The sequence below is a fragment of the Oncorhynchus kisutch genome, linkage group LG27 (assembly GCF_002021735.2).
Source record: "Oncorhynchus kisutch isolate 150728-3 linkage group LG27, Okis_V2, whole genome shotgun sequence".
NCBI lineage: Eukaryota > Metazoa > Chordata > Actinopteri > Salmoniformes > Salmonidae > Oncorhynchus > Oncorhynchus kisutch.
In genome coordinates this window covers 27,168,063-27,192,953 of record NC_034200.2, presented here as the reverse complement: position 1 = coordinate 27,192,953, position 24,891 = coordinate 27,168,063, and the positions used below count along the sequence as shown (strand labels likewise).

Below are 24,891 nucleotides of genomic sequence, written 5' to 3'. Positions count from 1 at the left end.
TCAATCCCAGAGCTGACTATTTGCAAAAATCGGTCATTGTGCCCTTAAGCAAGGCACTTAACCATAATTTATTCTGTAAATTGTTCTGAATTAGAGTGTCTGCTAAATAAAATGTATAAATGAAATACTGTGAACACAGAAATAGGGCCAGGATTTCTCCCTGACCACATGACCAGAGAAATATGCCTGGCCCTAAACTCATAAATGTTTTTATTTGAAGGTATTTCTTTTGTAATGTCCATCCCCATTCCCACAACCCAATGAAAAGTCCTGGGAACCTTGAAAGAACCAGATTTGGTTTGCTGCGGAATCAATATCACTGGATTTATTCTGAACGGCCAGCTGTTCCCGGTTTGGGAATTAGATTTGTCTGGAACCTCAGGCCCAGACTTGGGAGTTGTAAATAAATCATTGTCTTTCATATTTTACCGCTTCAACATGACTGAAGACTCGCAGTAGATTAAATCACACAGGCTCTGTGGGAATTGATCTATTTTAGATACAGTAGGTACATAAGAAGACATCAGAGCATTATCTTTATTGTAACAGCACATAGCCAATTTCATAGTTCTCTTCTTTCACACCGCTTTGTGTGGCATACGGTATTGATTGTGTTTCATGCATTTTGCAGATCGTGGTGCACTGTAATTCTCCTTTGATCAGAGAAGCATGATAGAGAGGCGCGTTATCATTCATTCCTAATCTGCTGAGACGGTGAGGGCTGCTGTCCTAGGGATGATGAGTGATGTACAGTATCATTCTATGAAGATGTAAAACCACATGTTTTATTTTACAGGCTACTGTTTGTAAGGCTTGGTAGAGGAAGACATGTGTCTGTGTTGCCCAAAACAAGTATATAGTAGTTGCAGTTTGAAGTGAGCTACTGTAGGGCAACTTATTTATCTAATGATGACTCTCTCTCTCTCTCTCTCTCTCTCTCTCTCTCTCACACACAAACAAACAAACAAACAAACACACACACACCAAGTATAATATGTGCTCAAGGTCTCTAATGATAATATAGTGTGCTCAGCCTTCCCAGCACGATGCTTTATTGGGTCCCTCTGGAGGTGTGAGTGAGAATGTGCGGAGCGGAGATAAGATTGATTGACGCACATCTGATACGATCAATACATAGATATGAATGCAGTGTGTGTGTGTGTTTGTGTGTTTTCCGTTCTACTGTACTTTGCTACTTGGCCAAGGAAACCAATGACTTTGAGGGGCATAGAGTCATTAAAACTTGCTCCTAACAACTGATACTGGATCAGATATGTCTGCATTCCACTAATAATGAAGGTTATGGTTCAGGAGAGCATAATCTGGTCCTAGATCAGTGGTGAAGGGCAACTTCTATTTTGCTCCTATTTCAACTGCCCTTAGATCAGATCCAACCCCAGGCAAGGTCCCTCTTATGCAATCACAGATGCTGTGATTATGAACTGTGCTGAGAATGGCTGTGGAGTCACACAGTTCCACTCACTGAATAGAACAGCTGAAAACTGAAAAGAACAGCTCTTCTTCCACCCACAGGGTTAGTCTGACAACATAGTGCTGAGTCATGATGAAGCCTGTCAAAACAAGTATTCAAAAACAGGGTTCAGATCAACAGTGAATGAATATGGCTTTTAATAAACATAAGAGTAGGGTGGATAGCAGTGTGTTCAATACACACATCTTTCTCTATCTCTCCATCATCTCCACATTCCTTATACAGCGTCTCTTTCCTCTTCCATCTCAGTCTATGTTTCTGCTATATCCTATTTTATTACCATATGAGAAATAAATGGTATATGGCCTTGATCTAAAGATGGAGATACAGACGCAGAGATGTTTAAAGCTCCTCTATCAGTTTCTCTTAATTAACAAACAGAGATGTTTAAAGCTCCTTTATCAGTTTCTCTTAATTAACAAACAGAGATGTTTAAAGCTCCTCTATCAGTTTCTCTTAACAAACAGAGATGTTTAAAGCTCCTCTATCAGTTTCTCTTAACAGACAGAGATGTTTAAAGCTCCTCTATCAGTTTCTCTTAACAAACAGAGATGTTTAAAGCTCCTCTATCAGTTTCTCTTAACAAACAGAGATGTTTAAAGCTCCTTTATCAGTTTCTCTTAACAGACAGAGATGTTTAAAGCTCCTCTATCAGTTTCTCTTAACAAACAGAGATGTTTAAAGCTCCTCTATCAGTTTCTCTTAACAGACAGAGATGTTTAAAGCTCCTTTATCAGTTTCTCTTAACAAACAGAGATGTTTAAAGCTCCTCTATCAGTTTCTCTTAACAAACAGAGATGTTTAAAGCTCCTTTATCAGTTTCTCTTAATTAACAGACAGAGATGTTTAAAGCTCCTTTATCAGTTTCTCTTAACAGACAGAGATGTTTAAAGCTCCTCTATCAGTTTCTCTTAACAGACAGAGATGCAATGGTTGAGAATAACAACACAGGCCATTTGTATTAGTATTGAGCTACCCACACAGTAAATCCTATTGGTTTGGACAGATATACTGTACTGTGTATCTCTGCTATATCTCTACTGTATTTACCTCCAATCCAAGAGTAATTGGAGCGTAGGTGATGCGTTGTTTGTGGTGGAGGTATGTTGCTCTGGTTGTTTGTAGGTGGTTTCTTCACATACCCTCGCACACACGCTCGCACACACACACACACACACACACACACACACACACACACACACACACACACATATGTGTTGGCTACCGCTAATTCCCACATTCTCTCTGACTTCCTCCTTCTACGTGGGACTTCCTGACGAACTGTCTCTCAGCATCACTCTCTCTCTTTCTCTCTCTCTCTCTCTCTCTTCTCTCTCTCCCACTTTCTTTCTTCTCTCTTTCTGTCTCCCTCTCTGCTCTCTCTTTGTGATGTAAAATCACAAACTGTGGGAGGTATGAAAAACAGGACCCAGGAGAGAAGAGGAAGGATACTACACAGTAGGAGTGTTAATTATAGGAGGAGAGTGTTCAGGGGTACTGCGTGAAGCTGGTTCTACACTGACATTAGCACCCACATACACACACACACACACACACACACACACACAGAGAGGGAGAGATACGCAGACACGCTGTCTGTTGGCCATACTGATATTCATCTGCAGACAGATAGTGCTGCTAAAACCATGCTTTGAACATAGTGCGAGCAGAAGTGGTACATACACACACACACACACACACACACACACACACACACACACACACACACACACACACACACAGAGATGCCGTGACTGTAGGTTAGTCTGGAGTAGTCTAAGCGCTCTGAGCACTCTCCATCTCCCCTAATAACTCAGTCTATGAGGTTAAAATAGAGGCTTGTACGTCTTTGAACCGACTCAAACGAGAAGCAATCCCTGCCTTTTATTTTCCACACAATCTTCTTTCATGGACCTTGTAATCCATTATTTAAACAGGGAAATGTAACCTTAAAGTGCTTATAGAAGCCGAGCAGTTTGGACAGCCAATCAATTAGAGGTCAGTGAAACAAGATGGCCTCCGCGTGGAGCCTGATGTAATTGCCCATTAGAGATGAGGAAAACGGAACAAGAAGAAATGGAGGGCAAGCTGAAATAATTCCCCTCATTGAGGGAAGCACTGTAAAGGCAGGGAGGGAGAATAGGGCTGGGAGAGAGAGGTAGTGTATATGCTGAATGCAGAATGGGCAATCAGAGATGGAAGCTAGTCTATAGTGAGAGGTGTGTTTTGCTGTGGAAAGTGGAGTGGAACGTGTGTGTGTTTACATATATAACATTGTGTGTGCGAGCGTGCGTGTGTCTGCATATGTTTATATTTTTTTAATTTCATCTTTATTTAACCAGGTAGGCCAGTTGAGAACAAGTTCTCCTTTACAACTGTGACCTGGCCAAGATAAAGCAAAGCAGTGTGACAAAAACAACACAGAGTTACACATGGGATAAACAAACGTACAGTCAATAACACAAAAGACAAATCTGTATACAGTATGTGCAAATGTAGTAAGGAGGTAAGGCAATAAATAGGCCAATAGTGGCGAAGTAATTACAATTTAGCAATTTACACTGGAGTGATAGACGTGCAGATTTTTATTTATTTTATTTCACCTTTATTTAACCAGGTAGGCAAGTTGAGAACAAGTTCTCATTTACAATTGCGACCTGGCCAAGATAAAGCAAAGCAGTTCGACACATACAACGACACAGAGTTACACATGGAGTAAAACAAACATACAGTCAATAATACAGTATAAACAAGTCTATATACGATGTGAGCAAATGAGGTGAGATAAGGGAGGTAAAGGCAAAAAAAGGCCATGGTGGCAAAGTAAATACAATATAGCAAGTAAAACATTGGAATGGTAGATTTGCAATGGAAGAATGTGCAAAGTAGAAATAAAAATAATGGGGTGCAAAGGAGCAAAATAAATAAATAAATTAAATACAGTAGGGAAAGAGGTAGTTGTTTGGGCTAAATTATAGGTGGGCTATGTACAGGTGCAGTAATCTGTGAGCTGCTCTGACAGTTGGTGCTTAAAGCTAGTGAGGGAGATAAGTGTTTCCAGTTTCAGAGATTTTTGTAGTTCGTTCCAGTCAGCAGCAGAGAACTGGAAGGAGAGGCGGCCAAGGAAAGAATTGGTTTTGGGGGTGACTAGAGAGATATACCTGCTGGAGCATGTGCTACAGGTGGGAGATGCTATGGTGACCAGCGAGCTGAGATAAGGGGGGACTTTACCTAGCAGACCTTGTAGATGACATGGAGCCAGTGGGTTTGGCGACGAGTTTGAAGCGAGGGCCAGCCAACGAGAGCGTACAGGTCGCAATGGTGGGTAGTATATGGGGCTTTGGTGACAAAACGGATTGCACTGTGATAGACTGCATCCAATTTGTTGAGTAGGGTATTGGAGGCTATTTTGTAAATGACATCGCCAAAGTCGAGGATTGGTAGGATGGTCAGATTTACAAGGGTATGTTTTGCAGCATGAGTGAAGGATGCTTTGTTGCGAAATAGGAAGCCAATTCTAGATTTAACTTTGGATTGGAGATGTATGATATGGGTCTGGAAGGAGAGTTTACAGTCTAACCAGACACCTAAGTATTTGTAGTTGTCCACGTAAGTCAGAGCCGTCCAGAGTAGTGATGTTGGACAGGCGGGCAGGTGCAGGTAGCGATCGGTTGAAGAGCATGCATTTAGTTTTACTTGTATTTAAGAGCAATTGGAGGCCACGGAAGGAGAGTTGTATGGCATTGAAGCTTGCCTGGAGGGTTGTTAACACAGTGTCCAAAGAAGGGCCAGAAGTATACAGAATGGTGTCGTCTGCGTAGAGGTGGATCAGAGACTCACCAGCAGCAAGATCGACCTCATTGATGTATACAGAGAAGTGAGTCAGTCCAAGAATTGAACCCTGTGGCACCCCCATAGAGACTGCCAGAGGTCCGGACAGCAGACCCTCCGATTTGACACACTGAACTCTATCAGAGAAGTAGTTGGTGAACCAGGCGAGGCAATCATTTGAGAAACCAAGGCTGTCAAGTCTGCCGATGAGGATGTGGTGATTGACAGAGTCGAAAGCCTTGGCCAGATCAATGAATACGGCTGCACAGTAATGTTTCTTATCGATGGCTGTTAAGATATCATTTAGGACCTTGAGCGTGGCTGAGGTGCAGATGAGGATGTGCAAGTAGAATTACTGGTGTGCAAAAGAGCAGAAAAACTAAAACAAATATGGGGATGAGGTTGTTGCCCCACTGCTATGTACAGTGGGGCAAAAAAGTATTTAGTCAGCCAACAAATTTGCAAGTTCTCCCACTTAAAAAGATGAGAGAGGCCTGTAATTTTCATCATAGGTACACTTCAACTATGACAGACAAAATGAGAAAAGAAATCCAGAAAATCACATTGTAGGAATTTTTTTAATGAATTTATTTGTAAATTATGGTGGAAAATAAGTATTTGGTCAACTACAAACAAGCAAGATTTCAGGCTCTCACAGACCAGTAACTTCTTCTTTGAGAGGCTCCTCTGTCCTCCACTCGTTACCTGGCACCTGTTTGAACTTGTTATCAGTATAAAAAGACACCTGTCCATAACCTCAAAGAGTCACACTCCAAACTTCACTATGGCCAAGACCAAAGAGCTGTCAAAGGACACCAGAAACAAAATTGTAGACCTGCACCAGGCTGGGAAGACTGAATCTGCAATAGGTAAGCAGCAGACTTGGGACTCATACCATTCTGGATGTAACCAGCCTGTATGTACCCTGCTGTAACCAGCCTGTATGTAGCCAGCCTGGTGCATGTACCCTGCTGTAACCATCCTGTATGTACCCTGCTGTAACCAGCCTGTATGTAGCCAGCCTGGTGCATGTACCCTGCTGTAACCAGCCTGTATGTAACCAGCCTGGTGTATGTATCCTGCAGTAACCAGCCTGTATGTTGCCAGCCTGGTGCATGTACCCTGCTGTAGCCAGCCTGTATGTTGCCAGCCTGGTGCATGTACCCTGCTGTAACCAGCCTGTATGTAACCAGCCTGGTGTATGTACCCTGCTGTAACCAGCCTGTATGTAACCAGCCTGGTGTATGTATCCTGCAGTAACCAGCCTGTATGTTGCCAGCCTGAGGCATGTACCCTGCTGTTGCCAGCCTGTATGTAACCAGCCTGGTGTATGTACCCTGCTGTAGCCAGCCTGGTGTATGTACCCTGCTGTAGCCAGCCTGGTGTATGTACCCTGCTGTAACCAGCATGTATGTAGCCAGCCTGGCGCATGTACCCTGCTGTAGCCAGCCTAGATGTAACCAGCATGTATGTAACCCACCTGTATGTAGCCAGCCTGCTGTATGTACCCTGCTGTAACCAGCCTGTATGTAACCAGCCTGCTGTACAGTATGTACCCTGCTGTAGCCAGCCTAGATGTAACCAGCATGTATGTAGCCAGCCTGGTGCATGTACCCTGCTGTAGTCAGCCTATTTCCTTAGGACACCAGAAACAAAATTGTAGACCTGCACCAGGCTGGGAAGACTGAATCTGCAATAGGTAAGCAGCTTGGATTGAAGAAATCAACTGTGGGAGCAATTATTAGGAAATGAAAGACATACAAGACCACTGATAATCTCCCTCGATCTGGGGCTCCACGCAAGATCTCACCCCGTGGGGTCAAAATGATCACAAGAACGGTGAGCAAAAATCCCAGAACCACACAGGGGGACCTAGTGAATGACCTGCAGAGAGCTGGGACCAAAGTAACAAAGCCTACCATCAGTAACACACTACGCCCCCAGGGACTCAAATCCTGCAGTGCCAGACGTGTCCCCCTGCTTAAGCACTTGGATGATCCAGAAGAAGATTGGGAGAATGTCACATGGTCAGATGAAACCAAAATATAACTTTTTCGTAAAAACTCAACTCGTCGTGTTTGGAGGACAAAGAATGCTGAGTTGCATCCAAAGAACACCATACCTACTGTGAAGCATGGGGGTGGAAACATCATGCTTTGGGGCTGTTTTTCTGCAAAAGGACCAGGACAACTGATCCGTGTTAAGGAATGAATGAATGGGGCCATGTATCGTGAGATTTTGAGTGAAAACCTCCTTCCATTAGCAAGGGCATTGAAGATGAAACGTGGCTGGGTCTTTCAGCATGACAATGATCCCAAACACACCGCCCGGGCAACGAAGGAGTGGCTTCGTAAGAAGCATTTCAAGGTCCTGGAGTGGCCTAGCCAGTCTCCAGATCTCAACCCCATAGTAAATCTTTGGAGGGAGTTGAAAGTCTGTGTTGCCCAGAAACAGCCCCAAAACATCACCGATCTAGAGGAGATCTGCATGGAGGAATGGGCCAAAATACCAGCAACAGTGTGTGAAAACCTTGTGAAGACTTACAGAAAACGTTTGACCTCTGTCATTGCCAACAAAGGGTATATAACAAAGTATTGAGATAAACTTTTGTTATTGACCAAATACTTATTTTCCACCATAATTTGCAAATCATTCATTAAAAATCCTACAATGTGATTTTCTGGATTTTTTTTCTCATTTTGTGGGAGAACTTGCACAATTGGTGGCTGACTAAATTCTTTTTTGCCCCACTGTATATATATAATAATAATAAACTTTAGTTTATTTGGTAAATATTTTCTTAACTCTTCCTGAACTGCACTGTTGGTTAAGGGCTTGTCAGTAAGCATTTCATGGTAAGGTCTACACTTTGTATTGGGCGCATGTGACAAATAAAGTTTGATTTGATTAGACAGGTGTATAAAATCGAGCACACAGCCATGCAATCTCCATAGACAAACGTTGGCAGTAGAATGGCCTTACTGAAGAGCTCAGTGACTTTCAACGTGGCACCGTAATAGGATGCCACCTTTCCAACAAGTCAGTCTGTCAAATGAAGTGAAAACATCTAGGAGCAACAATGACTCTGTGACGCTGTGAAGTGGTAGGCCACACAAGCTCACAGAACAGGACCTCAGAGTGCTGAAGTGCGCAGCACGTAAAAATGTGTCCTCGGTTGCTGCCTCTGGAAGCAACGTCAGCACAATAACTGTTTGTCGGGAGCTTCATGAAATGGGTTACCATAGCTGAACAGCAGCACACAAGCTTAAGGTCACCATGCGCAATGCCAAGCGTCGGATGGAGTTGTGTAAAGCTCGCCGGCATTGGACTCTGGAGCAGTGGAAACTTGTTCTCTGGAGTGATGAATCACGCTTCACCATCTGGCAGTCCAACGGACAAATCTGGGTTTGGCGGATGCCAGGAGAACGCTTTGCTGAGGCTGGGCACCCCAGGGGACTTGGGGCTGGAATGGGCAGGGATGGAAAGACAGTGAGGGTTGGGGGATCAAATCAAATTGTATTTGTCACATGCTCTGAATACAACAGGTATACTTACAGTGAAATGCTTTCTTACAAGCCCTTAACCAGCAATGCAGTTTTAAGAAGAATACTTAAAAAATAAGAAATAAAAGTAACAACTAACGAAAGAGCAGCAGAACAATAACAATAGTCTTGGTAGCCATTTGATTAGATGTTCAGGAGTCTTATGGCTTGGGGATAAAAGCTGTTTAGGACCCTCTTGAACCTAACCTTGGCGCAGGACCGCTTTCCGTGCGGTAGCAGAGAGAACAGTCTATGACTAGGGTGGCTGGAGTCTTTGACAATTTTTAGGGCCTTCCTCTGACTCCGCCTGGTATAGAGGTCCTGGATGGCAGGAAGCTTGGCCCCAGTGATGTACTGGGCCGTACGCACTGGGCCGTACTCACTGCCCTCTGTAGTGCCTTGCGGTCAGAGGCCAAGCAGTTGCCATACCAGGCAGTGATGCAACCAGTCAGGATGATCTGTAGAATCTTTTCAGGATCTGAGGACCCATGACAAGTCTTTTCACTCTCCTGCGGGGGAATAGGCTTTGTCGTGCTCGCTTCACGACTGTATTGGTGTGCTTTGACCATGTTACTTTGTTGGTGATATGGGCACCAAGGAACTTGAGGCTCTCAACCTGCTCCACTACAGCCCTATCGATGAGAAGGATCGGTGCTCCTTTTCCTGTAGTCCACAATCATCTCCTTTGTCTTGATCATGTTGAGGGAGAGGTTGTTTTCCTGGCACCACATGGTCAGGTCTCTGACCTCCTCTCTATAGGCTGTCTCATCGTTGTTGGTGATCAGGCCTACCACTGTTGTGTCATCGGCAAACTTAATGATGGTGTTAGAGTTGTGCCTGGCCGTGCAGTCATGCGTGAACAGGGAGTACAGGAGGGGACTGAGCACGCACCCTTGATGGGCCCCCGTGTTGAGGATCAGCGTGGCAAATGTGTTGTTACATACCCTTACCACCTGGGGGCTGCCCATCAGGAAGTCCAGGATCCAGTTGCAGAGGGAGGTGTGTAGTCCCAGGGTCCTTAGCTTAATGATGAGCTTTGAGGGTACTATGTTGTTGAATGCTGAGCTGTAGTCAATGATTAGCATTCTCACAGAGGTGTTCCTTTTGTCCAGGTGTGAAAGGGCAGTGTGGAGTGAAATAGAGATTGCATCATCTGTGGATCTGTTGGGGCGGTATGCAAATTGGAGTGTGTCTAGGGCTTCTGGGATAATGGTGTTGATGTGAGCCATGACCAGCCTTTCAAAGCACTTCATGGCTACAGACGTGAGTGCAATGGGTCGGTAGTAATTTAGGCAAGTTACCTTTGTGTTCTTGGGCACAGGGACTATGGTGGTCTGCTTGAAACATGTTGGTATTACAGACTCAGACAGGGAGAGGTTGAAAATGTCAGTGAAGACACTTGCCAGTTGGTCAGCGCATGCTCGGAGTACACGTCCTGGTAATCGATCTGACCTTGCGACCTTGTGAATCTTTGCCTGTTAAAAGGTCATACTCACGTCGGCTGCTGGAACAGCTGATGCTCTCATGCATGTTTCAGTGTTACTTACCTCGAAGCGAGCATAGAAGTAATTTAGCTCATCTGGTAGGCTTGTGTCACTGGGCAGCTCTCGGCTGTGCTTCCCTTTTTAGTCTGTAATAGTTTGCAAGCCCTGCCACATCCGATGAGCGTCGGATCCGGTGTAGTACGATTCGATCTTAGTTCTGTATTGACACTTTGCCTGTTTGATGGTTCGTCGCAGGCCATAGCGGGATTTCTTATAAGCTTCTGGGTTTGAGTACCGCTCCTTGAAAGCGGCAGCTCTACCCTTTTGCTCAGTGCGGATGTTGCCTGTAATCTATGGCTTTTGGTTGGGGTATGTACGTACAGTCACTGTGTGGACGCAGTCATCGATGCACTTATTGATGAAGCCAGTGACTGATGTGGTGTACTCCTCAATGCCATCGGAAGAATCCCAGAACATGTTCCAGTCTGTGCTAGAAAAATTGTCCTGTAGCTTAGCGTCTGCTTCATCTGAACACTTGTTTTATTGACCGAGTCACTGGTGCTTCCTGCTTTAATTTGTGCTTGCAAGCTGGAATCAGGAAGATTTGCCAAATGGAGGGTGAGGGAGAGCTTTGTTACGCGTCTCTATGTGTGGAGTAAATGTGGTCTAGAGTTCTTTTCCCTTTGGTTGCACATTAAATATGCTGATAGAAATTACGTTCAACTGATTTAACTTTCCCTGTATTGAAGTCCCCAGCCATTAGGAGCGCCGCCTCTGGATGAGCATTTTCCGTATACAGCTCATTGAGTGAGGTCTTAGTGCCAGCATCGGTTTGTAGTGGTAAATAGACAGCTATGAAGGATATATATGAGATCTCTCTAGGTAGATAGTGTGGTCTACAGCTTATCATGAGATACTCTACCTCAGGCGAGCAAAACCTCAAGACTTGCTTAGATATCATGCGCCAGCTGTTGTTTACAAATATCCATTGATCGCCACCCCTTGTCTTATCAGAGGCTGCTGATCTATCCTGCCGATTGTCACGCCCTGACCTTGGAGATCCTTTTTATGTCTCTATTTTGGTTTGGTCAGGGCGTGATGTGGGGTGGGCATTTCTATGTGTTCTGTTTCTATGATTTTCTATCTCTATGTTTTGGCCGGGTATGGTTCTCAATCAAGGACAGCTGTCTATCGTTGTCTCTGATTGGGAACCATACTTAGGTGCCTTTTTTCCCACCTGTCTTGGTGGGAAGTTGACTTTCTTTATGGCACTTAGCCTTAAGCTTCACAGTTTTGTTTTGTAGTGTGTATTGTTTTGTTCGGCGTCTTTTCTTAATTAAAGAACATGTACGCTCACCACGCTGCACCTTGGTCCGGCTCCTTTCATCAGCCGTGACACCGATACAGTGTATACCCAGCTGTTTGTTTTTCATGTCGTCGTTCAGCCATGACTCTGTGAAACATAAGATTAGTCAGTTTTTAATGTCCCGTTGGTAGGATATACGTGCTTGTAGTTCATCCACTTTATTGGCCAGCAATTGTACGTTGGCCAATAGTACCGATGGCAGAGGCAGATTAGCAACTCGTCGCTGGATCCTCACATGGCACCCCGATCTCCTTCCGCAATACCTCCGTCTCCTTCTCCTGCGAATGACAGGGATGAGGGCCTGTTCGGGTGTCTGGTGTAAATCTTTCTCATTAAAGAAAAATTATTTGTACACTTCAAGGTGAGTAATCGCTGATCTGATGTCCATAAGCTCTTTTCAGTCATGAAAGATGGTAGCAGCAACATTATGTAAAAAATAAGGAACAAACAATGTAAAAGAAAAACTAACAAAATAGCATGGTTGGTTAAGAGCTCATAAAACAGCAGCCATCCCCTCCGGCGCCATCTTAAAAATGTGTAGTGGGGATGTTGTCTGTATTGAAAATGCAGGCTGGACAGCTGGCTAATCTGACGCTGTTGACAGTTTATAGTGTGGCTCTGTTGAAGAGCTGGATGGAGACAAGCTAATGTAGAGATAATAACAATGTATCTATCCATTAATACATTTAGTAATTTGTTTGCCCAGACATCCATCCGTTCATCCAGCCGTCCATCCATCCAGCCATCCATCAATCCATCCATCCAGTCGTTTTCTATTCTGTGAATCCTGGATATAGATGATGTGCTCCTCTCTTATTGTCCCTCTTTGTTCTGCACCGGCGGGCTCTTGACACATCGGCACATTAATATTACAAATATTCAAATAACTTTATTCAACGTTCGACCGTCTAACGCTGGTGACGGGAGATTCACGGCCCATTGAGCGAGTGTGGCTCCTCAGGCCTATGTACCGATACATTTAAGCTGCCTTATTCCTGTATAATGGCTGTTGTCATGGGCCTGGGAGAGGGGAGTAGAGTAGAGTAGAGTAGAGTAGTAGAGTAGAGTAGAGTAGAGTAGAGTAGAGTAGTAGTGTAGAGGATAGAAGAGAACAGGAAAATAGAGGAGAGGTCAGGAGAGGAGAGGAAAATAGAGGGGAATATAGAAGAGGAGAGGACAGTAGATGAGGGAAGAAAAGAGGGGAGAGGAGTGCTTGAGGTCCATGCTTCACAGTAGGTATGACGAGTTGAGTTTTTACCAAAAAGTTATATTTTGGTTTCATCTGACCATATGACATTCTCCCAATCTTCTTCTGGATCATCCAAATGCTCTCTAGCAAACTTCAGACGGGCCTGGACATGTACTGGCTTAAGCAGGGGGACACATCTGGCACGGCAGGATTTGAGTCCCCGGCGGCGTAGTGTGTTACTGATGGTAGGCTTTGTTACTTTGGTCCCAGCTCTCTGCAGGTCATTCACTAGGTCCCCCCATGTGGTTCTGGGATTTTTGCTCACCGTTCTTGTGATCATTTTGACCCCACGGGGTGAGATCTTGCGTGGAGCACCAGATCGAGGGAGATTATCAGTGGTCTTGTATGTCTTCCATTTCCTAATAATTGCTCCCACAGTTGATTTCTTCAAACCAAGCTGCTTACCTATTGCAGATTCAGTCTTCCCAGCCTGGTGCAGGTCTACAATTTTGTTTCTGGTTTCCTTTGACAGCTCTTTGGTCTTGGCCATAGTGGAGTTTGGAGTGTGACTGTTTGAGGTTGTGGACAGGTGTCTTTTATACTGATAACAAGTTCAAACAGGTGCCATTAATACAGGTAACGAGTGGAGGACAGAGGAGCCTCTTAAAGAAGGAGTTACAGGTCTGTGAGAGCCAGAAATCTTGCTTTTTTGTAGGTGACCAAATACTTATTTTCCACAATAATTTGCCAATAAATTCATTTAAAAAAAATTCTGGAATTGTTTTTGTCATTTTGTCTGTCGTAGTTGAAGTGCACCTATGATGAAAATTACAGGCCTCTCATCTTTTTAAGTGGGAGAACTTGCACAATTGGTGGCTGACTAAATACTCCCCCCCCCCCCCACTGTATGAATAATATTACTACACAGATCATACACGTAACGCTACTGAGCCAGCCAGCCAGCTAACATTTGCTGGCTAGGCAACAGTACGCTTTAACTTGCAATGAAAACAACATTCTGACAAAATTAGAAACGTATAATAAATGAAAATGTAGCTAGCTAGACCCTTACCTGTATCCATGGATGAACGCTGCTCCCTCTCTGTCACGGATGGCATGGTTGCCCTTAGTTTGAAGCTGTAAATCCGGAGACAGATGTTTTATACAGCAGCCTTTTATTCAACAGCCTGTTTTATACAACCGTGTTCTCTTTTTGACTTGCTCCAAATTTGCAATCAAATGCCTGAATTGTCTCCATATCCTTATCTATCATACTCTGCTTCCACTGGGCATCCCACTGATTTCAGAACTCGGTCCTCCAGAAAGTGGAGAGCCTCAGCAACACTGTTGCAGTTCTTCATGATATCTTTCAAAAAAGACTCTTTAGAAAGGATGACCTAAACATGCTAAGCAGCTCATAAAATAAGTCAATTTGTGTTTAAATGCCAATACCCCTGTGTTTTTAAATCATATTTGTTAAACGTTGGCTTACAAGTTTGTTAATAAGGCACATGAAAGTTCACATGTTCCAGAAGGCATTTCTGCCCAAAAAGCATTTTGATTTAAAAAAAAATTACGCTCAAATGGCACTCCTGTGAAGTAGTGACACGCAACATACACCTAGTTTCCTGAAACGAGTCACATTTGGAGAAACAAAACACAGAGTGAGAATCACCCCCCCCCCCCCACACACACACACACACACGCTCAGTGTCTGATTTTGAACACCCTTTTCAGTGTTGCTGCACATGGACTTTCACACTGCGCACTCTCTCTATCTCTCTCTGTGTGTACAGTATGCTTTTAACAGGGGTCTCTGCTCTCAGCCAGCCCACCTTTAAACCCAATTATAAAGCCTTCTGACTCTCCCTGTACTCTCCCCATTACTGGGCTACAGAAAGGCCATGGCGACAGGGAAAAATGGGAGAGCGGGAGAAAGAGAGAGAAAGGACAGAAGAGAGAATAAAAGAAGTGAGAAAGACTGAAAGAGACAAAAGGCCCTCAACAGGCTGGATAGAGGAAGCGCAGAGGGCAGCAGTGTGTCCCAAACAAAGCAAGAGAATAGAGCCCCAGACAGAGACTGGGGCCACACATTATAATGACCGCCCCTCCACACACACACACATACACACACGTGCACGTGCACGTGCACACACAGCTCACTAATGCAGGGTCAGTCTCTAATGATGCACACATGAATCCTGCACCTCCACTCTGACACAATAAAGAGAAACCACATATGGAGTTGTTGTCATAATCTATGGATAGACAGGTCCTCCTCTGTCTGGTTTCTTTCACTCTCTCCCTCTCCTTTTCTCTGTCATGTTTACTCTCTTCTTATCTGACTCCCTAACTTCCATTTATTCATCTCAATACGGTTACCTTTTCACTCTACCTCGTCTTCTTTCACTTATAATTCCCTATATCACAATTCCAGTGGGTCAGAAGTTTAAATACACTAAGTTGACTCTAACTTTAAACAGCTTGGAAAATTCCAGAAAATTATGTCATGGCTTTAGAAGCTTCTGATAGGTTAATTGACATAATTTGAGTCAATTGGAGGTGTACCCGTGGATGTATTTCAAGGTCTACCTTCAAACTCAGTGCCTCTTTGCTTCACATAACGGGAAAATCAAATGAAATCAGCCAAGACCTCAGAATGAAAATTGTAGACCTCCACAAGTCTGGTTCATCCTTGGGAGCAATTTTCAATTGCCTGAAGGTACCAAGTTCATCTGTACAAACAATAGTACGAAGGTATAAACACCATGGGACCACTCAGCCGTTATAGATGCGTTCTGTCTCCTAGAGATGAACGTACTTTGGTGCGAAAAGTGCAAATAAATCCCAGAACAACAGCAAAGGACCTTGTGAAGATGCTGGAGGAAACGGGTACAAAAGTATCTATATCCACAGTAAAAATGAGTCCTATCGACGTAACTTGAAAGGCCGCTCAGCAAGGAAGAAGCCACTGCTCCAAAACCACCATAAAAAAGCCAGACTACAGTTTGTAACTGCACATGGGGAGAAAGATCATACTTTTTGGAGAAATGTCCTCTGGTCTGATGAAACAAAAATTTAACTGTTTGGCCATAATGACCATCGTTATGTTTGGAGGAAAAAGGGGGAGGCTTGCAAGCCGAAGAACACCATCCCAACCGTGAAGCACGGGGGGTGGCAGCATCATGTTGTGGGGGTGCTTTACTGCAGGAGGGACTGGTGCACTTCACAAAATATATGGCATCATGAGCATGGAAAATTACGTGGATATATTGAAGCAACATCTTAAGACATCAGTCAGGAAGTTAAAGCTTGGTAGCAAATGGGTCTTCCAAATGGACAATGACCCCAAGCATACTTACAAAGTTTTGGCAAAATGGCTTAAGGACAACAAAGTAAATCCTATAGAAAGTTTGTGGGCAGAACTGAAAAAAAGAGTATGCGAGCAAGGAGGCCTACAAACCTGACTCAGTTACACCAGCCCTGTCAGAGGAACGGGCCAAAATTCACCCAATTTATTGTGGGAAGCTTGTGGAAGGCTACCCGAAACGTTTGACCCAAGTTAAACAATGTAAAGGCAATGCTACCAAATTCTAATTGAGTGTATGTAAACTTCTGACCCACTGGGAATGTGATGAAAGAAATAAAAGCTGAAATAAATTATTCTCTGTATAACGATTTTCGTTGGCGGAAGGAAAGGAGGACCAAAGTGCAGCGTTGTACGTATCCATAATACTTTTAATCCAGAATGAATACACGAACAAAAACAACTAAACGATAACCGAACAGTTCTGACAGGTGCAACAAACACTAACCAGAAAATAATCACCCACAACTCAAAATGGGAAAACAGGCTACCTAAGTATGGCTCTCAATCAGAGACAACGATCGACAGCTGCCTCTGATTGGGAACCATACCAGGCCAAACACAGAAATACAAAACCTAGAACAAAAACATAGCATGCCCACCCCATCTCACGCCCTGACCAAACTAAAACAGAGACATACAAAAGGAACTAAGGTCAGGACGTAACACTGTACTATTATTGTGGCACTTCACATTCTTAAAATAAAGTGGTGATCCTAACTGACCTAAGACAGGGAATTTTAACTGGGATTAAATATCAGGAATTGTGAAAAACTGAGTTTACATGTATTTGGCTAAGGTGCATGTAAACTTCCGACTTCAACTGTACACATACATACACATATGTTTACATACACATATGTTTACATACACATATATACATACACATACATATATAGATATACATACTTTTTTTTAGAATATACCTTTATTAATCCCCACAATCCCTACCACCTTTCCCCCAATTGTGGTAAACTAATAAACCATAACACTTAGGCTTCTACCTTCAGTTTATACATATTATACACATTATACAGACACAATCTATTTTACAATAGCTGTATTTTGTTTGTTTTTAAGTCCTTCCTCTATTTCTGATGTCCATCCAGTTTGATTTCTATTTGTAACTGTGCTATTTCACAAGATTTCTGAACATATGTGCCACGCCCTGACCTTAGAGAGCCTTTTAATTTCTCTATTTGGTCAGGTTGGGGTGTGATTTGGGTGGGCATTCTAGTTTTTCTATTCCTTTGTTGGCCGGGTATGGTGTCCAATCAGAGGGAGTGGTCTATTGTTGTCTCTGATTGGGGATCATACTTAGGCAGCCTTTTTTTCCATCTTAGGTTGTGGGATCTTGTTTTTGGTTAGTTGCTGTGTTAGCGCTACAAAACTTTACGTGTCGTTATTTCTTTCTTGTTTTTGGTGTTCATTTAATAAATGTATGATGTACGCCTACCACGCTGCACCTGGGTCCAATCCATCTTTAAACGAACGTGACAGATGATCCCACCACCAAAGGACCAAGCAGCGTGGCCAGGAGGAGCAGGGATCCTGGGCCCGGGAGAAAAGGGAGTGGAGGACATCATGCACATGGGAGGAGATTATGGCAGGAGACAAGACCCTGCCATGGAAGCAGGCGGAGGCAGCGAAGAAGGATCAACGACGACTCTGGTTGTTCACAACCACGACAAATGCCCGAGAGGCACCCCAAAAACATTTTTGGGGGGAGGGGCACACGGAGTGGTCGGCGGAGCCGAGGGGTGAACCAGAGCCAGTCAGGGAGTCAAGTGAGAAACTTGGCGAAAGATTCCGTAGAGAGGTGTGGGGGTTGGGAGCGCTGCAGAGTGGGCGTGCTGAGGAGTGTGACACCAGTCCGGTGTCATATGCACCAGTTTCACGCATCTGGCCTCCAGTGCTCCTCCTCAGTCCAGTACGTCCTTTGACTCCTCCATGCACTCGCCCTGAGGTGAGTGTCACCGTTCCGGTACAATGTGTGCCGGTTCTACGCACCGTGTCTCAAGTGCGCCTTCACAGCCCAGTGCGTCCTGTGCCAGCGCCACGCACTTGCCGGGCTAAAGTGAGAATCCAGCCAGGACGCGTTGTGCCAGCTCTACACTCCAGACCTCCAGTGCGCCTCCACGGTCCAGTATATCCTGTGCCAGCTCCATGCACCCTGCCTCCAGTGTGTGTCTCCAGCCTGGTATGTCCTGTGCCTGCTCCACACACGACCTCCAGTGGTGATCCATGGCCCGAAGCCTCCAGTGATGATCCATGGCACGAAGCCTCCAGTGATGATCCATGTTCCAAAGCCTCCAGTGATGATCCATGTTCCAAAGCCTCCAGTGATGATCCATGGCCTGGAGCCTCCAGTGATGATCCATGGCCCGGAGCCTCCAGTGATGATCCATGTTCCAAAGCCTCCAGTGATGATCCATGTTCCAAAGCCTCCAGTGATGATCCAAGGTCCAGAGTCTCCAGCGACCGTCTGCAGTCCAGAGCCTCCAGCAACGGTCTGCGGTCCAGATTCTCCAGCGACGGTCTGCGGTCCAGAGCCTTCATCAACTGTCTGCAGCCTAGAGCCTCCTGCGGGGGTTCCCAGTCCGGAGCCTCCGGCGACGGTCTATGGTCCGGAGTCCCCGATGATGATCTACGGTCCGGAGTCCCCTGCGACGATCTACGGTCCGGATCCTCCGGCGATGATCCACGGTCTGGTTCCTCCGGCGACCAATCCAGAGTCACCCCTGTTGTCACCCCCTGTTGTCACCCCTGTTGTCACCCCCTGTTGTCACCCCTGTTGTCACCCCCTGTTGTCACCCCTGTTGTCACCCCCGTTGTCACCCCTGTTGTCACCCCTTGTTGTCACCCCTGTTGTCACCCCTTGTTGTCACCCCTGTTGTCACCCCCTGTTGTCACCCCTGTTGTCACCCCTGTTGTCACCCCGGTTGTCACCCCCGTTGTCACCCCCGCTGTCACCCCCGTTGTCACCCCCGTTGTCACCCCCGTTGTCACCCCTGTTGTCACCCCTGTTGTCACCCCCGTTGTCACCCCCGTTGTCACCCCTGTTGACACCCCTGTTGTCACCCCCGTTGTCACCCCTGTTGCACCCCTGTTGTCACCCCCTGTTGTCACCCCTGTTGTCACCCCGGTTGCCACCCCTGTTGTCACCCCTGTTGTCACCCCTGTTGTCATCCCCGTTGTCACCCCTGTTGTCACCCCTTTTGGCATAACCCAAAGACCCAGGATGAAGAGGGCCTATAGAGGGGCCACAGAGAGAGACCTTACCCTCTCGCTGTGGCCTCACACCCCCTTCATCCCTCATGCTACACCCCTCACTCTGATGCGTCCCAATTTTCCTTTCTGTCTAACGTATGTCCCCAGAACTATTGCTGATAGTTAGGCAGATAGGGGTGAAATGCCCCTTGGTCATAAAGAGAGAGAGAGAAAATCCCTCCATTCTCTCTTCTTTCGTTTTTTCACTTCACCTTTCAACCATCTCTATCAATATTCCCTCTTCTTGTTACTAAGCCAATATGTTATATTAGTGGAGAGTGGAGTGGAGCTAATTTCCCTTTGGCTTAGGAAGTAGGTCTGTAAGTCTTGTAGTCATGAATCTTCTCCAGCCTGGTCTACAGAGGCTACTGAGGGGCTGTTGGGGGTGTTATCTAGTTGTTTCACAGGACACACACACACACGCCACACACCACACAGACACATACACACACTCCCAATCACCACAGTTTGAACTTTACATGTGCTCAATTTCCCCATGTAATTGTGTTGGCTGTAATTCCCATGTAGGCTACTGCACTACAGGCTTCACCATAGTTCTACTTCATGCTCCTTTAGCCTGTGTGATTACCCACATAGTGAAGAATTACATCCGTATAATTCATGTCATGACACTGACCGTAATCCCGGACCAACTTGTACCCCCTACACTAATTGTAAGAGTCATATCTAACACAATCTCAACCCTCTATGTAATGTGGTACAATATGTAATTATACAGCAATTAAGGTGCCTTCTCCTCAAGCAGAAAGTGCTAACTATGTGGATGTGGTTAGGCTGTGTAATTGCACCATCCTGTTGACAGTAAACCTGGCCCTTAGCTTTCAGGGTGACGGCACACTGTTTTTTTAATGGACAATGAGTATATCTTTAGTATTCACTTAAGAGTGGATTCAGTAGAGGAGGTAGAAAGACAGACAGACAGACAGACAGACAGACAGACAGACAGACAGACAGACAGACAGACAGACAGGCAGACAGGCAGACAGACAGACAGACAGACAGACAGACAGACAGGCAGGCAGGCAGACAGACAGACAGACAGGCAGACAGGCAGGCAGACAGACAGACAGACAGACAGACAGGCAGGCAGGCAGGCAGGCAGACAGACAGACAGACAGACAGACAGACAGACAGACAGACAGACAGACAGACAGACAGACAGACAGACAGACAGACAGACAGACAGACAGACAGACAGACAGACAGACAGACAGACAGACAGACAGACAGACAGACAGACAGACAGACAGACAGACAGACAGACCCTGTGCTGGGGCTGCCTTCAGAGAACTCCCGTTGGAAAAGAGACGGCTGGAATGTTGAATTGCCTTGACTCTGAGCTTGGATGAGGAGGAGAGGAGGAGGAAAAGGAGAGGGAGAGACGGAGTGATCCTCGCTTTGAGCACTTTGTGGTCTTTGACTGTCTTTGTGCTGACTTTGTTTACAGGGTTCCCACACTGGCTGGGTCGACAGCAGCTTATCAGGGGCACACAGGAATTAGCATAGCCGCAAGACTGCCAGTCAAAGTGTGTGTGTGTGTGTGTGTTTGGAACAGAAAGTCTGTTATTCAAAGCTACATCTGTTGGGGCAACACAACTTTAAAGAGAGCTCCAGTCTGTCTGTCTGTATGTCTGTCTGTCTGTCTGTCTGTCTGTCTGTCTGTCTGTCTGTCTGTCTGTCTGTCTGTCTGTCTGTCTGTCTGTCTGTCTGTCTGTCTGTCTGTCTGTCTGTCTGTCTGTCTGTCTGTCTGTCTGTCTGTCTGTCTGTCTGTCTGTCTGTCTGTCTGTCTGCCTGTCTGCCTGTCTGTCTGTCAGATAAAACTTAATCAAGTCTGCTATGCTCTCAGACATCCTATTTTCTCTACTGGTGATTTACACCAGACTATTCTTCTGTGTTTAGGGCCAGTACACTTTGTTCTTACCTGTCAGAGTCTATTTGACACCTCTTTCACTTCTGTCTGTCTGAAAAGCAGTGAGAGAGTGGACAGAAATGTTCTGAAGGTAGCTACATTGTCAGAGTGGATGCCTATACTCTTAGAAAAAAAGGTGCTATCTAGAACCTAAAATGGATCTTTGGCTGTCTCCATAGAAGAACCCTTTGAAGAACCCTTTCCACAGAGGGTTTTACATGGAACCCAAGAGGGTTGTACCTTGCTTTCCAAATGATGGTAAGGGAGCCTATTAGATTTTGACCAGCCGCTCTTGTTGGTGAGGGATGGGTTTTTGTCTAGAAACAACGTTTTTAGTTGTATTTCTCTGACAAAGACAAATGAATCAGCAAAGTTTCAAACGGACAAACAATTATGGGCATGTCTTCCTTAAGCCATTTTGTAGGCGTGGAATTTGAATGATTAAAAACAGTCATTTTTGAAAGAAGAGAGAGACATGTCATATCAGATTGTATTACTGTAAGATCAATGGTTGGCAGTGGATAATGATGTCTGAATAATATCTCATTGTATTACTCCAGGGATAGTTAGATCAGTGGAGAAAGATGTCTGAATAATATCAGATTGTATTACTCCAGGGATAGTTAGATCAGTGGTGAATGATGTCTTATTCATTTAAGTCCTAGATGGCCATTTGACTGACACACACACACACAAACACACACACAAACACACACAAAAAACAGACAGACAGACAGACAGACAGACAGACAGACAGACAGACAGACAGACAGACAGACAGACAGACAGACAGACAGACAGACAGACAGACAGACAGACAGACAGACAGACAGACAGACAGACAGACAGACAGACAGACAGACAGACAGACAGACAGACAGACAGACAGACAGACAGACAGACAGACAGACCTTAACCTTTATCTGTTCAGTTTATATTTATCTGGCTGAGCCTACTGATGTCCTGTCACATGACTCACACTTGCAAACATGATTTAGAGTACCTCTGTGTGTGTTTCTCACCCACTGTTTGACATACAATACACAAGCAAATCTTGTATCACTCCCCTTCTCCTCCTATTCTTCCTCTCCTCATCCTCATCTCTTCCCTATTTCCCCTGTCTTCCCCCTCTCTCCCATGTTCTACCCAGCATCGGTATAGCAGAGTGACAATAGATGTATTAGAGTAATGCAGACTGCTTTTCTAACCCTCCCAGTCAATATGCTGCTCAATAGCCCAATGCTTTCTGAATGGCTAGCATCCCCTGAGAACGCCAACATGTCCACTTAAAGGCCACCCCCCACACACCCTTTAAACCCATTTCTGGCCCCTCTCTCCTCTGGCCCCTTTCACCCCCCGACCGTCCCCCTAGCCCTCCTTCAACCCCCCACCCCTCGACTCCCACCCCTCCTAGTTCTATTCTTAAAATGGAAAGGAAAACATTTTGAATGTGAGTAATTTGACAGGGAAAAATGTGATTGACAATAGAGGCTGTCTGGGGCTGGGGCTGGGGCTGGCCTTTTCCTTCTCTCTACACCTCCAGTCCTCCCCTCATTCTCCTACCCTAGATTTGGAGCACCCAGGCTGAGGGCTAATTGTGGCGTGGAGAGGGGGAACACTGCCGTAAGATGAGAGAGGAAGGAGAGGAGGAGGCCGAGCGGAGAGGAAAAGGAGGGGAAGTGGCTTACACATTATCTTACATTTGTTACAACCTTTTCTGTAGTGTATTAGCCTATAACTACATGGTAATTATAGTATTGCATATTACTGTGAATAGCAATATTGGTACGTTCAGGTTGCCCTACCAAATAAAAGTCAAAGTGCATTATGGGAATGCAAATGTCAATTCATTATATTATTAAACTTGATGCTAAACAGCATGGCCACTTCTTTTTTTTCGCGAATATAGCACATTTACCATCTAGCTGTGAGACATACAGAGAGTGTTTGTGTTGATAATTCATGTATTTCCAATCCGAATCCAGTATAGTGGGGCTACTAGAGCATATACTGTATGTGTGACTTTCTGATATTGGAGCCTGTCACGTTTGCTCGTGTTCCTCCTCTGGTGCTCGAGGCTGCAAGGCTGCCCATCATTACACACACCTGTCACCATCGTTACTCCTCACCAGCACTTTATCGGACTCACCTGGACTCTATCACATTATTGGTTGTCTCCCCTATATCTGTTACTTCCTCAGTTTCATTCCTGTGTCTGCGTTGATGTTGTTTTGTTTCTCGGGTCCAGATGCTCTTCTTGTTTAGTTTCATGTGTATTTGTTATTACATTCTCACCCTGTAGCTGCTTCCCATCTCCCAGCGTCTGTGGTTACGGAACTGTTACAGAGCCATGGAGCAATACACTTTCTAGCAACATTTACCACGTGTACAAGTGAAGCTTGGGACTGAAAGTGGTTGCCCCAGTAACTAATGCTGGGGTCAAATGAGATTTCGCTACTGATCTAAGCTTGCACTCCTTGATCTACAGGATTGTAGGTTAGCTGTGTGTGTGTGCGTGCGTGAAATATAGTTTGTGTAGGTGTGTGCGGGTTTTCGTGTGTGTGGTTGTATCTGTGTGTGCTATCGTGTGTGTGTGTGTGTGTGTTTGTGTTTGTGTGACATTACCTGGGAGCATTAATGTGATAAGACATGTGCTTCGCCTGACCCCGTCCTGGTGGTACCATGCAGGCTGTAAGCTGCTGTGCAGAAAAGCCTATCACTCAGTCTCTATACACACACACGTGCACACACGTGCACACACACAGACACACACACGTACACATACACAAACTGCCCCATAACACCTTCATTCAGTGTGAAAGCAATTGGGTCTGGGACCTTGGATCAATAGCCCAGCCAGGAGAGCCAGGGGCAGCTAGCCAGGGGGAACATCTCTGGCCCGGCCCAGCTATAATAAATTTAGACCCACCATCGATTCACTGATGGAAATACAAAGAACAGACCCACTCAACCGTACAGGTACTTTAGTGTGTGTTTGCATGTGTAAAAGGGTGAGAGATAAACTACGGGGGGGGGGCTGGCTATGTGTGTGTGTTTGTGTGTGAGTGTGTGTGTGGAGGAGTGTTGACCGATGTGTGTGTGTTTGTGTGATATGATTTATTTTGGAGCCATCTGTGGTAAAGTGGGAATGGCATTTAATCTAGCACCGCTGAGTCGGAGCCAAGGGAAAATCTCAAATATGTCCTAGTCGGGGGAAAAGTGTGTGCAGGTCTTCATAATATGTGTGTGTGATTTGTTTTTGTCAGGGTGTGTGTGGTGGTGTTTATGTGTGCTTATAAGTTTTAATGTGCACACAAGTGTATGTGCCTGCTGTTTTTCAGGATGTGTGTGTATATGTGTGTTAGGACTGTGACAGTCATGTCATTTTGGATCACGGTAATTGACCAGACAATTGACCAT

General features: G+C 45.2%; 1 pseudogene; it reads left to right on the top strand.

The window, feature by feature from the left end:
- LOC109871560 (ephrin type-B receptor 1-B-like) overlaps positions 1–24,891 on the top strand; it is a 263,743-nt pseudogene that overhangs the window by 93,149 nt on the left and 145,703 nt on the right.